The 13,474-nt window shown below is 38.0% G+C and overlaps 2 pseudogenes; both read right to left on the bottom strand.

The window, feature by feature from the left end:
- Positions 1-6,754: 6,754 nt before the first annotated feature.
- LOC109373407 (40S ribosomal protein S6 pseudogene) lies at positions 6,755-7,626 on the bottom strand (annotated as a pseudogene).
- A 260-nt stretch (positions 7,627-7,886) lies between these two features.
- On the bottom strand, positions 7,887-8,427 carry LOC109373411 (60S ribosomal protein L9 pseudogene; annotated as a pseudogene).
- Between the last annotated feature and the right edge of the window lie 5,047 nt (positions 8,428-13,474).

Genomic DNA, 13,474 nt, shown 5'->3' with positions numbered 1-13,474 from the left:
TACCCAAAGATAAAGGAAATATTGAAAGGAAGACATTTTGATGACACTCAGGACATCAAGGGCAATACGACGACAGCTCTGATGGCCATTCCATAGAAAGAATTCCAAAATTGTTTTGAAGGGTAAACTAGACACTGGCATTGGTGCATAGCTTCCCAAGGGGAGTTCAGTAATACCTTGGTTTGCAAGCATAATTCGTTCTGGAAACAAACTACTCGTATTGCAAGACATTACTTGTTTACCACATTAAAATGTATTAGAGGGCCGGCCGAGTGGCACACTGGTTAAGAATTGGCTTGGGATGCCAGCTCTGGCAGCAGGGCCCCAGTTCGGATCCCACATTATGGCCAGTGACACTGTGCCCTCTACAGCTAAGATGGTGAACAACAGCTCAACCTGCTGCCGTGGGTTGCTGTGAGCTACCATGAGTGGATGGCAGCCAGCATGACCTGTCATGAGCCACTGTGAGTGGTCTTCCAATGGCTGGCAAGCGACTGCCTCACCCAGGAAGAGCACAATGATAATACCAACATGGGCCAGAGAATCCACGTCCTCCACAACTAGACTGAAGAACAAAAGGATGACAACTTGTCTGTTCCCCTTCCCCAATTCCCCAGTGCTGTTCTCCTCCCCCAATTCCCCAATAAAATCTTTTTTAAAAAAAAGTATTAGAAATGTTTGCTCATCTTGCGGAACACTTGCAAACCAAATTACTCGCAATCCAAGGTTTTGCTGTGCTTCGAAGGGACGATAGTCATATTCAGCAATGAGGTAGGTAGCACTTTTTCAAAGATAAGTTCGCAAACTTAATTGGCAGACCTCATATGACTACAGTCTCTTCATAACCAGAAAGCAACATATATTAAACTAAACATTAAATTGGGCTAAAAATTTTAAAGCTTAAAACTCTTTAAAGTATAGGTCTACAGAAAATGCTTTAGCTATAGAAACAATACAGAAACTAACATTTGTCCAATTTTTAGCTCATGCCTTGGGATTTTTAAAGGAAAATATTTGGGTTATAGAAATCCAAGCTTATTCTTATGGTGGGCAGAGCTCTACGAATGGCCTCCAATCATCCTCTTATTATATAACTCCCTTCCCTTTGAGTGTGGGTGGAACCCATGAATATGGTAAGATACAATTGTAATTATATTACTCTATTAGGCAAAATAGAAATTAACCTGGTGGGCCTAATCTAATCACAGGAGCCCTTTAAAAGTAGAATTTTCTTCAGTTAATGGCAGAAGGGGAAGTCAGAGTCCAAGTGTGAAAACTTGATGCACCTTTGTGGCTTTGGAGATGGAGAGGACCATGTGAGAAGGAATGTGGGTGGCCTCTAGGAGCAAGGGGGGGGGCCTATGACTGACAGTCAGCAAGGACCTCAGACCTACAGGAACTGGATTCTGAATGAGATTAGAATCAAATTCTTACCCAGTGCCTTCAGATAGGAGACCAGCAGAGCCAACACCTTGATCTCGGCCTTCTTTGTGACCCTGAGTGGAGAAGCCCATCCCACTTCCGACCACAGAACTGTGAAAAAACATATGGATGTTGTTTTAAGCTGCTACATTTATAGTAATTTGTTATGCAGCAACATCTCTTTATACTTGTTCTGTCACTAATTACTGACTTTCCAGGCAAGGTCATTTGAAGGATCATTTCCTTCAAATAAACTTAGTCCCTTGAGAATAAAATCTCTGGCAAGGTTTTTGCATATTGAGACTTGAAATCATTAGCATTTCACATGATTTTTAGTTTTATGTAATGTAAGTTTCCAAAAGGCAATAAAATATTTTATGTATACAGTTTTTGTTTTGTTTTGCATTATCATGTTGAAACAAAAAAATGGATTGGAGAATATTTCCAATCCATTTTGCCAATCATGGTATAACCAATTTCATTATATGAAATTTGTTTTACAACCAATTATGGGGGAAAACAAACCAATATAATTAAATAATACTTGAATATGGCCACCTTTTTAAAAAATAAAGGATTGAGCATTCGTGAATTTCAGTAGTGGAGCCGATTATCAGGAACGATAAAGATTTCTGGAAACTAACTTTCACCCTTGTTCCATTTGTTATGGTTGGTCATTTTCTCCTAGCTACCCCACGGAGCCACCTGTACCGGGATATCAGCTACCTAATCTGACACCTCTAAGGCCATGTTCTAATTTGAAATTTAACTTTTCTAGCTTTGGTGATGTTCCTTTAGACTTCCTTAGCCTGGAGATTTACTCACTGCACTTTTTACTTTTCAAATCTGATCTTCTCTGGAGGAGAACTGTGCTTTATACCAAAAGCAATGTAAAACAATGACTCTATTTCCTAAATTCTAAATCTGTTCCTCAAAATGCAATCAGAATTCACTAAGCCTGACCCATGAGTAAAATGAAGAAGATGGACAAAACAATGTCTGAGATCCCTTCCAAATTTAATATTTGACAGACCAGGCATTTAATGTAAATGGCAATACAGATAAGATATAAACATATTTTTACAGGATGTAAGCTAGGAGGTCAAGAGAATATCAAATGACACCTGTCATAATTTGATAAAATTTCCTTTGAAGATCTTAGAGAATTTTAGGCAAATACTGGCCAGTCTTTGACCACAACTATCTACAGGCTGCACATTATTTATAGCATCTCCTTCTCCAACTAGATGCTTCAGGAACAAAATGTGGAACCAAGAAACTATCCTGAGCTGAGGAAGTGTCCCCTTTTATTTTAGGTACATTTCTTTCAAATGTGCTATTATCATCAAAAGGCAGGCCAGAAAAAAACATTTCCAAATGTCTCTAAACCTAACCAAAGATTATAATATATTTTCTATAGGTATTTTAATTGATCTTTCCATGAAATGGAAGAGCAAGGTGTCTATTAGCTCCTTTCATTCCATTTAGCAGTAAAATATTAGGCAAGAGAGAAGGATGAGAAGCAATAAAAGATAGCAAAGAAACAGAAACCAATTTTAATATGTAGAATTTGGATGACTTGTAGTTTTATATTCCCAGACTTTAAGAGAATTACCATATAATAATTGATACTTTGGGGAAATCATCTTGATATGAAATTAATTTCTTAGTCTGGAACTTTAATTTGACATATGAAAAATTAAGACATAACTAAAATCAAATATCCTTTATTAGCCATAATTCTCCTCTGCAAAAATTACTTTGCACTCCCACCCACCAATGCCCATCTCCACTCTTAAGAATTTGATTCACAATATGTCATCACCTACCTTTATTTTTAAGCTAGAAGAATTAATGTAATTAAATCCAATTTATTTGTCACTCCACCTACAAAATCAAGTCAAAAATTAAAAATAAGATTAGGGGAACACTGCCATACTAGACTCAGTTAAAAATAGTTTCACAAGAAAGTATTTTATACAGGATTTTAAAAAGGGAATATTTAAGGATGCAATCACCAAATTGTCAAAATACAATTTCAGTTTTTCAAGGATAACTTTCCCTGCACAAAATGTATCGTTTTTATGCTTCTGTGTTTTACATCCACTAGTCCCTCAGCCCCAGAATTCACCATCCTCTCACCTATTCTTATTAACTACAATTCTCATTCTTTAAATCCCAATCCTAAAGCCACGACTTTCTTGTAAACCTACTGTATCACCACATTACAAGTCATTCTTTCTAGTTTCCTCATTCATCATGGCCTAAACCTAGACATTCAATAGAAGTAATTTGGATGTTATCCCATTCATTAAGAGATTATAGAAGTGTGCCTAATAAACCGGAGAAGGAAAGACTGCCTTAGCATAATAAATTCATTCATTCCTGAGAAATATTAAGAAGAAATATTTTTAATATTTCAGTTAATTTTTAAAATATTAATTCCTTATTTAATATAGAAGAAAGAAATCAATTCTCTGGTAAAGAGGCACCAATTTCAGGTTCTAGGGAAAAGTCAGCTGTCAAACAGGGTAAAAACCGCCATGGTTCTCTTCCGAACCCCACGCTGTACCTCTACAAGGCCAAAACATCTAAGCAGAAGAGAATGTTCTGGCATTCATTAGACAACAGAGGCAGTGAAATCGGCAAAACACGAGGAGAGAATAAGTGGATATATTTGATAAGATGGAAGGGAGAAACATGGAACATATCAGGGAGAACAGAAGGGCACTGAGGACACCTACAGGGAACAAGTTAAAGAGAAAGTGAAAAAAAGGAGGAAGAGTTAGGGAACAGATGAGCTTCCATGTGGGACAGCCCTCAAGGTTTAAGCAGTGGGGCTTCATTTTGTAGGATGCAAGGGAATGATGTAGCTAAACTGAATATCTCCCCAAATCATTGTGGCTTGGGAAACTTACCTAAACCATTCAGTAGACAACCGCTTAAATTTTCATACAGGTTTATTCAGGAAGGCAGGGGAGGCAATATCCAAACACAGAAAGTTAAATACCCTTGCTGTCATCATCTAATCAGCCTCCTTCCTGAAGGCCACTGAACAGCAAGGTCTATCAGCCACAGAACAGGACTCTACAAGACAGCCAGCAAAACTGACTCCCTTACTCCTGCAACCCCTATACCCCAAAAGGAAATGGCTCTCTGTGGTTTATACTAATATTTAATATTCATGACTTTTTACTATATTTATTTATTTACTTGTCTGTCTCCTCAAACTTTTAAAAGTTTTGCTTGTCATTTTCTGTTAGTGTCATACCCAGCCCTTTGTCCACAGTAGGTATTTGTAGTGGACACTCTTTGTTACCCAACCAGCATCCACTCCCTCCTTCCTCCATCCTAGCAGAACCCTGACTTTATTCAGGTAACTCCAGAGGGCATCTCGATTAATTTCTAAATCAATAAATGCATTGTATTCCCTGATGACTATTATTGGTCAGGGATGGGAACATAACCAAAGTGGGTACAATCAGACCGAAGGAAAAGACTTGTATTATATGCTTTAGAGGATAAAAATAAAAAGTCCCTTTCTCTTTATTTTGCTAGACCTGAACAAAGAAATTCATGGCTCTGATTGAAAGTAGTTTCCATCTTGCAATCACAAGGGATACCAGGCTTAGGATGAAGAAAACATCGAGGATGACAGAGAACAGACACTAAAGGATCCTGGAGATTGGTGTCATCATTGAGCCCATGACCTCATCATGCCTGTGTCCTAGCAGGCCTCTGGACTCCTGGTTATGAGATACTATTCTTTTATGTTTTGACTCAGTTTGAGTCAGTTTTCAATACTTGACTAGTAAAGTTACAAATGAATTTATTAAATTAAAAAGCAGGGATTGACAGTTATTTACACATATTTAATTATAGTTTTAAAGAGTTGTTTTTAAAAAAAAGGTAAATGTCACAATGAAGGCTGTGGGAGCTTAGAAGCTGGACAGACCATATGGGATTACATGGAGAAAACATTAACAGCTAACCACTCAGGTATAGAAAAGATAGTGGGCAAACACAGAAACTGGGTTCCCAGAGGCAAGATTTAAGATCTTGCAATGACCAGAGGGAGAAACAGGAATGGACTGGAATGTTGCGCAAAGAACTGAGACAAAGATTTAAGCACAGAAACTAAAGGCAAACTTGGTGACAGAGCCTGGACTACAAGTTGGTGGCTTGGTCATACGTTTTATAAGACATACTTCCTTGAAATACAGTATGATACCAAGATAAGACAGTTTTCATTCATTCAGTAATATCTGAGAACTTGCTCTTTGTCAGGCACTGTGCTAGTTGCTAGAAATATAATGGTGAGCAAGAACAAAGACCTTACCCTCATAGATCTTACAACCTAGTGGGGAGCTAGGCATTATACAAACTTTAACAATGTAAAATTGCATCAGTAATGTGACATGAAGGAGAGCTACTCTGTGCTCAGAGAACATTTAAGCAGGAGATTTCAGCTGGTGGAGATGGCAATTATGAAAGGTTTCTCTTGGGCTGGCCAAGTGGCTCAGTTGGTTAAGAGCTTGCTCAAGAGTTTGAGCTCTGAGCAATAGCAGTTCGATTCCCAGCCCGAGCTGAGCAGCCGCTGAGCTGCCAACAGGTGGCAGGATGGCTCAGCTTAAAAAAAACAGAAAGAAAGAAAAGGTTTCTCTTAGGTACAGGCTCTTGAGCAAGGTTAAGAACCATTAGCAAGAATTAACTAGTAAAAAAGAGGAGAGAAAAGAGCATTCCAGAAAGAGAAAAGAGCATATGTCAATGCCCTGGGAAAGGAGGAAACAAGAGAGGAAGAGTGAATGGAAGTGAGGTAGATGAAGCTAAAGAGGTAGCTGGACAAACAGAAAACATAAGTAATGTAGGCCATAGTCTTTATCCTAAAAGCAATAGAAACCATTGCAGCTTTCTTAGCAAGGGAGTTATGAATTAAGATTTGCGTTTTGAAGAGGTTACTCTAGATGCAAGTAAGGGGAAATCATTGGAGAAGGACACATGCAGAGTGTCCTTCAGAGTAAGACCTGATAGGAAGCAATTACAGTAACCTAGGCAACATATGATGTCTAAAGTTGTAGCAGTGACAATAGTGAAAAGTGGATGGATAGGAAATATATTTAGGTGGTAAAAGGGTATTACATAGATATTATAAAGCAAGAATAAAAGAGGACCAATGCCCAGGTGAAAGAGAAGAAAATGGGGTGATCTCTTGGGAAAGGATACACAGGGTATATGTCAGGCTGTGGGGTTGAGTTCTTTCCTTCTTTCTTTTTTTCTTGCTCTTTTTTCTTTTTTATGTCTGATCTTATTTATTTCTTACTCTTAGAAAATCTCATTTTTGACAGAACTCAGACTTAGAGGTAGAAGCTCTCAGAGAGGACAGACAGCCTGTGCCTCTTGGCAATCTTTTCCTGGCGTTTTTCTTTGGCCTCCCTCATTCTCTTGGCCAAAAGTTTAGCATATCCTGTGGCCTCTTCCTTATTTTTCTTTTCTTCTTCTTTTTTTTTTAATTAAATTTTACTGGGATGACAATGGTTAGTAAAGTTACATAGGTTGCAAGTGTTCAATTCTGTACTACATCATCTATATATCACATTGTATGTTCAGAGCTGTTCCTTCAGAGCAAAAAGCCAATGTTTGTGTTGCAGGACGCATGGAGTAACAAGACGCTTAATCTTGGATGCTTTGGTCCTAGGTTTCTTACCTTCTTTGTTTAGGGGCATTTTCACAACATTTTGGCAGACATCATCTTCTTTAGAGAGATTGAAAAGTTTGCAGATTCTGCTAGCTCTTTGGGTCTCAGGCAATGAGGAAGAGTAGTATCAACGAGACCAAGAATATCTTTCTCCGCCACTATTTTTTTACAATGACCAAGTTGAGAACGCTCAGATTGGCATCTACAATGCAACCCCAAACAGATATGTGCTTTCTTTCTCCAGTCCTCCTTGGTCTATAATAGGAATGGCCCTTACTCAGGAGCAGGCAGACATGGCCATGGATCAAGACACCCTGCTTCATGGAGAAACCTTGTTTGTTATTCCCACCCATGATTTGAACCACATAACCCTTCCATTCTTCACCCAGAGCATCAGCAACAACTTCCGTAGCCATGCATTTCTCATAAAACATACAAAGTTTGGGTTCTTCGTCCACTTCAATAAGTTTCTGTCAGCCAGTAGCTGGGGAAGTGATGTTCAACTTCATCCTAAAGTAGCTGACTGCCTCCAAGGTGCCACAAAAAAGAGCTGAGTTCATTCTTTGCCTTTAATAGATTTTGAATTCATCAGTAATACTAAGGCCCTAAAATTACAGGTCTGGAAGCATGGAATAAAATTTGATTATTTTCTGTTTTGTTTTGTTTTTTCCCCAAATCAACACATGACTTTTATTGCGTCTTCAAAATATCACAAGTAAGGGAGGAATCACTCGACATCTTGGTGTTTCGGTAGCTGGACACTTAGATCTCATTCATCAGCTTGATGAACTGTTCCTTTTTCAGAAACACAGATAGCGTCCAAAATTTTTCTGATATCCTTGTTTTTCACTGTTGTGGCTTGTTGAATCAAAGTAGCTGAATTTGATACAAGTTCAATATCATTTTCTTCAAGAATTAATTCATCTTTCTGGGCTTGAGATAATGAACAAGGAACACCTGACCTCATCTGAATCCTGCAGATATACTTTTCACCCGAGAAATTTTGGATTTCAACAAGAGAACCATTCTCCTGAATAATGACATTGATGGGGAAGTGAGCATACACAGACCTCATCTTCTGCGGGAAGCCCAATGTAACACCCTTGATCGTGTTCTGTACATGACTACTATTTCCCCATCATTTGTCAACCTGGAACCTCTTCTTTTTCTTTCCAAGGAGACTGAGCTCTACATTGATGTGACTGAAGTCCCTCCACAGGGTGCCTCTTCACAATAACTGTGCATTGCTTCAGAGTGATGTCCACATTTTCTGGAATGTCTGCCGTCTGATTGCTGAGAATAGAGTTCATCCTTGCAGTAGATGCAACAAAGAGCAATTATTTTCTGCTTCAAGGATAATAGTTCCCCAGACTGAAATACTTACTGATGATGGAATTCAGTTATCAAGTCATACATACTCATACACCAACCCCCAAGCCTAACATGTTCCCTCCATTTATTCAACTATTTCTTTCTGCTTCTCTTGTTGTCCCTGGTCTCTTTCTGAAAACCCAATAAAATTGCTTTCTTTTATTTAAATCTTTTCAGTGTTTTTTTCCCCCTAAGAATCATGAATACTCAATGGAGACCCCCAAAAAAAATTTCCTAAAGAAATATGTCACCCTTAGCAGAATTGCCAGTGATTCTTCTGTTATTTTATATAGCCATATGGCATGAAGAAAAATTATCTGATTTACCTAACTTTCTTACTGAAAATTCACTTTAAAAAGTAAAAAACACAGTAAAATAAACTATATCAATTGCCCTTTAAGCAACTTCCTTCCCTGGGATAATTAGGAAGCTCCTCATTTACACCTACAAAGCAAGAGATCTGGCCCCTATCTATGCACAGATTTTAAAGAAGTTAACAGATGATTTGAAATTAACCTAAGGGGCACATTAGATTTCTATTTTTTCTAAAGTACCCAAAATGATGTGCATTTATGAACAAGCTTCTTGACTCAAAGGGCAATTTTAAAGCATGAAACCTGCAGACTAATGGGCTCTCTTTCTGAAAGGATGAGACCTGTGGTTGCAGATAATTATAAGTATGGTTTCCTTGATAAAAATAAGGGCATCTTTCAAAGTAACTAGATTAATTTCTTATTAGTTTTTCCAGTGGGTGGTGAACACACAATGTGATATATAGATGACATATTACAGAACTGTACACTTAAAACCTATGCAATTTTACTAACCATTGTCACCCCAATAAATTTTAATTAAAAAAAAACTATTCATATTCATTTAGGGATATGAAAACCTAATAAAATTTAATTCATGGCTTACTTTACCAAAAGCCTAATGAAAAGTTAAATTCTTTCTTCCTTACTTACCCACCCTCCACCAAATCACAACAACAACAGACCTATGATGGTCATCCCTGACCATACACGTGTCAAATTAGATTGAAAAATAATGATGATACTATATGTCAAATAGCACTTTATATGAATTATCTCTAATGCACACAACAATAATGAAAGGTAGAAATTTTTAACTCTATTTCATTAATGAGAGGAGAGAAGCTTGAAAAGGTAATAAGTTGTCCAAAGCTAGACTGCCAGGAGTGGGTAAAGCTGGGAATTGAGCCTGAATCTCCTAACTCCAAAATCCATACTCTTTACTACAAAATGCTACACTATCAACTTAATCTACCAGAGTCTATTTCTGATACAGCTTTAATTCTTACAGTTGGAAGAATTTTTAAAGTTTCAGTAGTAAAAGTTCTCTCTGACAGGAAAAAGTAGTTAAATCTTGAAGCAATCAACAAAATATGGGGAAGGTTTTTCCTCAGGAGGCGGTAGTGAAAAGTTCAAGTTTTTAAATCAGACTGAGTTTGAATCTCATCTTTATCAATGTGTGACCTCAAGGAAATTTCTCTCTATGACTCAGTCTCTCCACTTATCTATGAAGTAGATTAAAGTATCTATCATAGGGTAATTGTTAGAATTTAAGGAAATAAAATAAAATGTATAGCACAGTGCTGGCACATACCAAATGTTCAATAAATGCTAGCTATAATACTGCGAAGAGTAAAATTAGCTTCACTTTAACTGGTTTCACCTTAGTTTGGCTTTCTGGAAAAACAAAGAATAACTCATATGGCAACAAAGCTCCTCAGAATTATCTCATTTTTATTACTATTCTCAGATGGCATAACTTCCTATTCCCACACATTGTTGTTCAGTAATGGTTGGACTAGAGGAACCATTATATAGTTTGGCTTCTATTAGCTTGTGATCAACTCAAATCTTTTTCATATAAATAGATGTCAAGCCAACTTGGTTCATAATATACATTTACAACTGATTTGGAAATTTAAATGCAAACATTTAAGAACACGCTTGTTAAATATCACCTTGCTTACAAAATAAATTCACAAGGACCATGAGATGATCCAAGCAACTGACTGCATAAAAGTTTTGTGGAGTTAAAAGCTCTCAAAGACACTAAATATATGTCAACTGACCCTTCCATAGAATGTTGTTTTTGTCTAATGCCACAATATCAGCATATCACCACAGACAGCAGCTTGAACAAATGATAACAACCTTGACCTCTTCAGCTATTATTGGATTCTGAATAACCCACCTCATGTAGTCCATCTATGATCATTTCAATTCATGTGGAAAAGAAGCTCCTAATTGGTCATGTTTGCTGACATCAGAAAACAAGCCATTTATAGAAAGAAATTCTCTAAGCACAGATATTTGTGGAAAGGTTCCTCTTCAGATTGTAATTGGTGACTAACATTTCTGACTTCGTGCTTGGCCTTAATTGTGCATTGGTTAGGCAAGAGATGTGCATCAAATATCACTTTATCTTCCTACATCTGAACTTTAAAAGTATCAGCAAAGGTAGACACCAAAAGTTTGAGGGGCATCAGGAAGTCTCAAATCTGCTGCACCTTAGAATCACCTGGGGAGATTTTTAAAAATGCAAATGTCCTGGCCTCACCCTACTGAGATTAGATCAGAATCTCTGCAGTGGTTTTTTAAAAGCTCCCCAAGGCATTCTAATTTGAATAAAGACTAGATGGTCTCTAAAGTTCCTTTCAATATGTCTTTCATTTCAGAAATACATTGCATATTTTTCTACTTGTCTACTTACTTTAAAAGAAAAATTAAGGCCAGCTGAGTGGCTCAGGTGGTTAAGAGTTAGCTTAAGAGCGTGAACTCTGAGCAACAGGGCCATCAGTTCGATTCCCTCATGGGCCAGTTATGCTGCACCTGAGCTGAGCTGCCAACAGGTGGCAGAAAGGCTCAGCTGGTGAGAGCACATGCTCCTAACAATAAGACTGCCTGTTCAATGGTGGGCCACGCCTGCCCGCAACTAAGACTGAACTCGGCACCTTGAGCTGAGCTGCCACCTGGATGGCTCAGTGGATAGAGCATGTGCTCTTAACAACAAGTCTGCTGGTTCAACTCCCACATGGGATGGTGGCTACACTCACCCACAACTAAGATTGTAACACAGCACCTTGAGCTCAGAGGCCACAAGCTGTCAATAGGCAGCCAGATGGCAACTGGCGCCCTCCACAACTAAGATTGAAGAACAACAACTTGGCTGGTCCCCCTCCCCAATTCCCCAACACTGTTCCCCTTCCGTAATTCCCCAATTAAAAAAGAAAGAAAGAAAAAAATTTGAGATAAAGTATTTTACTCTCAATAACTCTCTATATACACATTTGGTATGCTTTGACTAAACATCTGCCACTTTCTGCAGTTTCATCTAAACAAAATGCACTCGGCCAGAGCAAACTTAAGGGTTAAATGAAAGAAGCCATTCCCTATATTTTATTTTCTGAAGTCAGAAAGTACAATTCAGATCTCATTCCCCCCCCCCATGTTGCTATATCTCATCATCCTTCTTTCTGAATTCTGAATACCTCTCACTTCCTCTGTGGGATCTACAGAGCCCCCATCACTCTCCTAGCCCCCAAAGAAAAAACAACCTACAAATCAAGACTGCTTCCTCCCTCAACTCCCACCCCATAGACATAAATGTTTAAGGTCAAACTATGAAATGTTAGAACAGGGAATCCTAAATTCAAGCACTATTTTCCAATAATTTCCACCTTGTATCTCAGAAATGCACACAGATTTTCCTAACAAAGTTGTCTACTAAACTGTTCAGAAGTCAAGAATATACTAAATGAAAGATATGCATTACTGGAGTTGGGCTGGATGAAGAACACTGAAGCCAGAAACATATTTTGAAATGCATCAAAAGCTGGATTGATGATTTGATAGATGGTGTGGCAAAGTGGTAGCAATGTAGAATCTGATGGCGAGTAAAAGTTTACTCACTGCACAACTCTTTCAATATCTCAGTACGTTTGAAATATTTTTAAAATAAAATATTGGGGGGGAAGAACGTATCAGAGGAAAATTGGGATAAATTGCATACATATAATAATAAGTGAAATAAGTCATACAGCAAAAGAATACATATTTTATAACTCCAATTACATAAAGGTCAGAAATAGTAAAATAATTTGTGGGGACAAAATTCTGAATAGAGGAAACTTTTGGGTGAGAAAAATATTGACTGGGAAAGGTCATGAGAAAAATTCTGCAGTACTGGAAATGTTCTGTGTCTTAATTTTTTTCTTGTTCTGGTTTTTGATACTTAAAGATTAGATAAATTGATAGATGGGTAGATGCTAGATAGAGATGATATGGGCCAAGTGAGTAGCCTCCCCTTCTAACTGGACAACTTCTAAGTTTTCCCTCCAATAGAAATTTTAAGTCTCCTCTTCCCTAGTTTCTTAGGCCCTGGCTCTGATTACTCTTCTAATCAGTTTCTGAAACCCAGACTAAAGATTGCCCATAGACTGAATCACAGATTATCGCTCACCCACCCTGGCTTTAGATAACTTTTTAAAAGCCTTTGACTTCCCAACATTCCCCAAGCCATTCCAGACCTAACTCTTGGATAATCCGATCCCAGAGACTAAACAGATTTTAACATTTCCCCAGGCCAGTATGCTTGTTGATTGTAAACATTAAAGCCTAATGTTCTTTCCAAACCCATAGCCACCCTACATTAATAGATTTGAGCTCTGCTCTTTTAGAAATTTATTAATTAAATCTATTTTTCCTTATTCAGTGGCCTTGGGGATACAGATGGTACCCCAGCAAGATTGCCAGTCGCAACCAAAGAAGCCAACACGGTCTTCCAGGCGGATCTCAAGACCCCTTCTCATCTGAGATCAGATAGGGTGAGAGTTCCGTGAATCCCCAAATAGGCAGGGACAGCTCTATGCCCCTGCCCAGCAGGAAGTAGATACAGAAGAAAAGACCTCCTGTCCCTCAACTTCCCATAGAGATTTTATGGGGATCACATGTCTCA

Source organism: Hipposideros armiger, unplaced genomic scaffold (assembly GCF_001890085.2).
Source record: "Hipposideros armiger isolate ML-2016 unplaced genomic scaffold, ASM189008v1 scaffold_720, whole genome shotgun sequence".
In the NCBI taxonomy this organism is placed as follows: domain Eukaryota; kingdom Metazoa; phylum Chordata; class Mammalia; order Chiroptera; family Hipposideridae; genus Hipposideros; species Hipposideros armiger.
The sequence above is the reverse complement of the archived record's forward strand: the minus strand, read 5'-3'. Positions and strand labels throughout refer to the sequence as shown.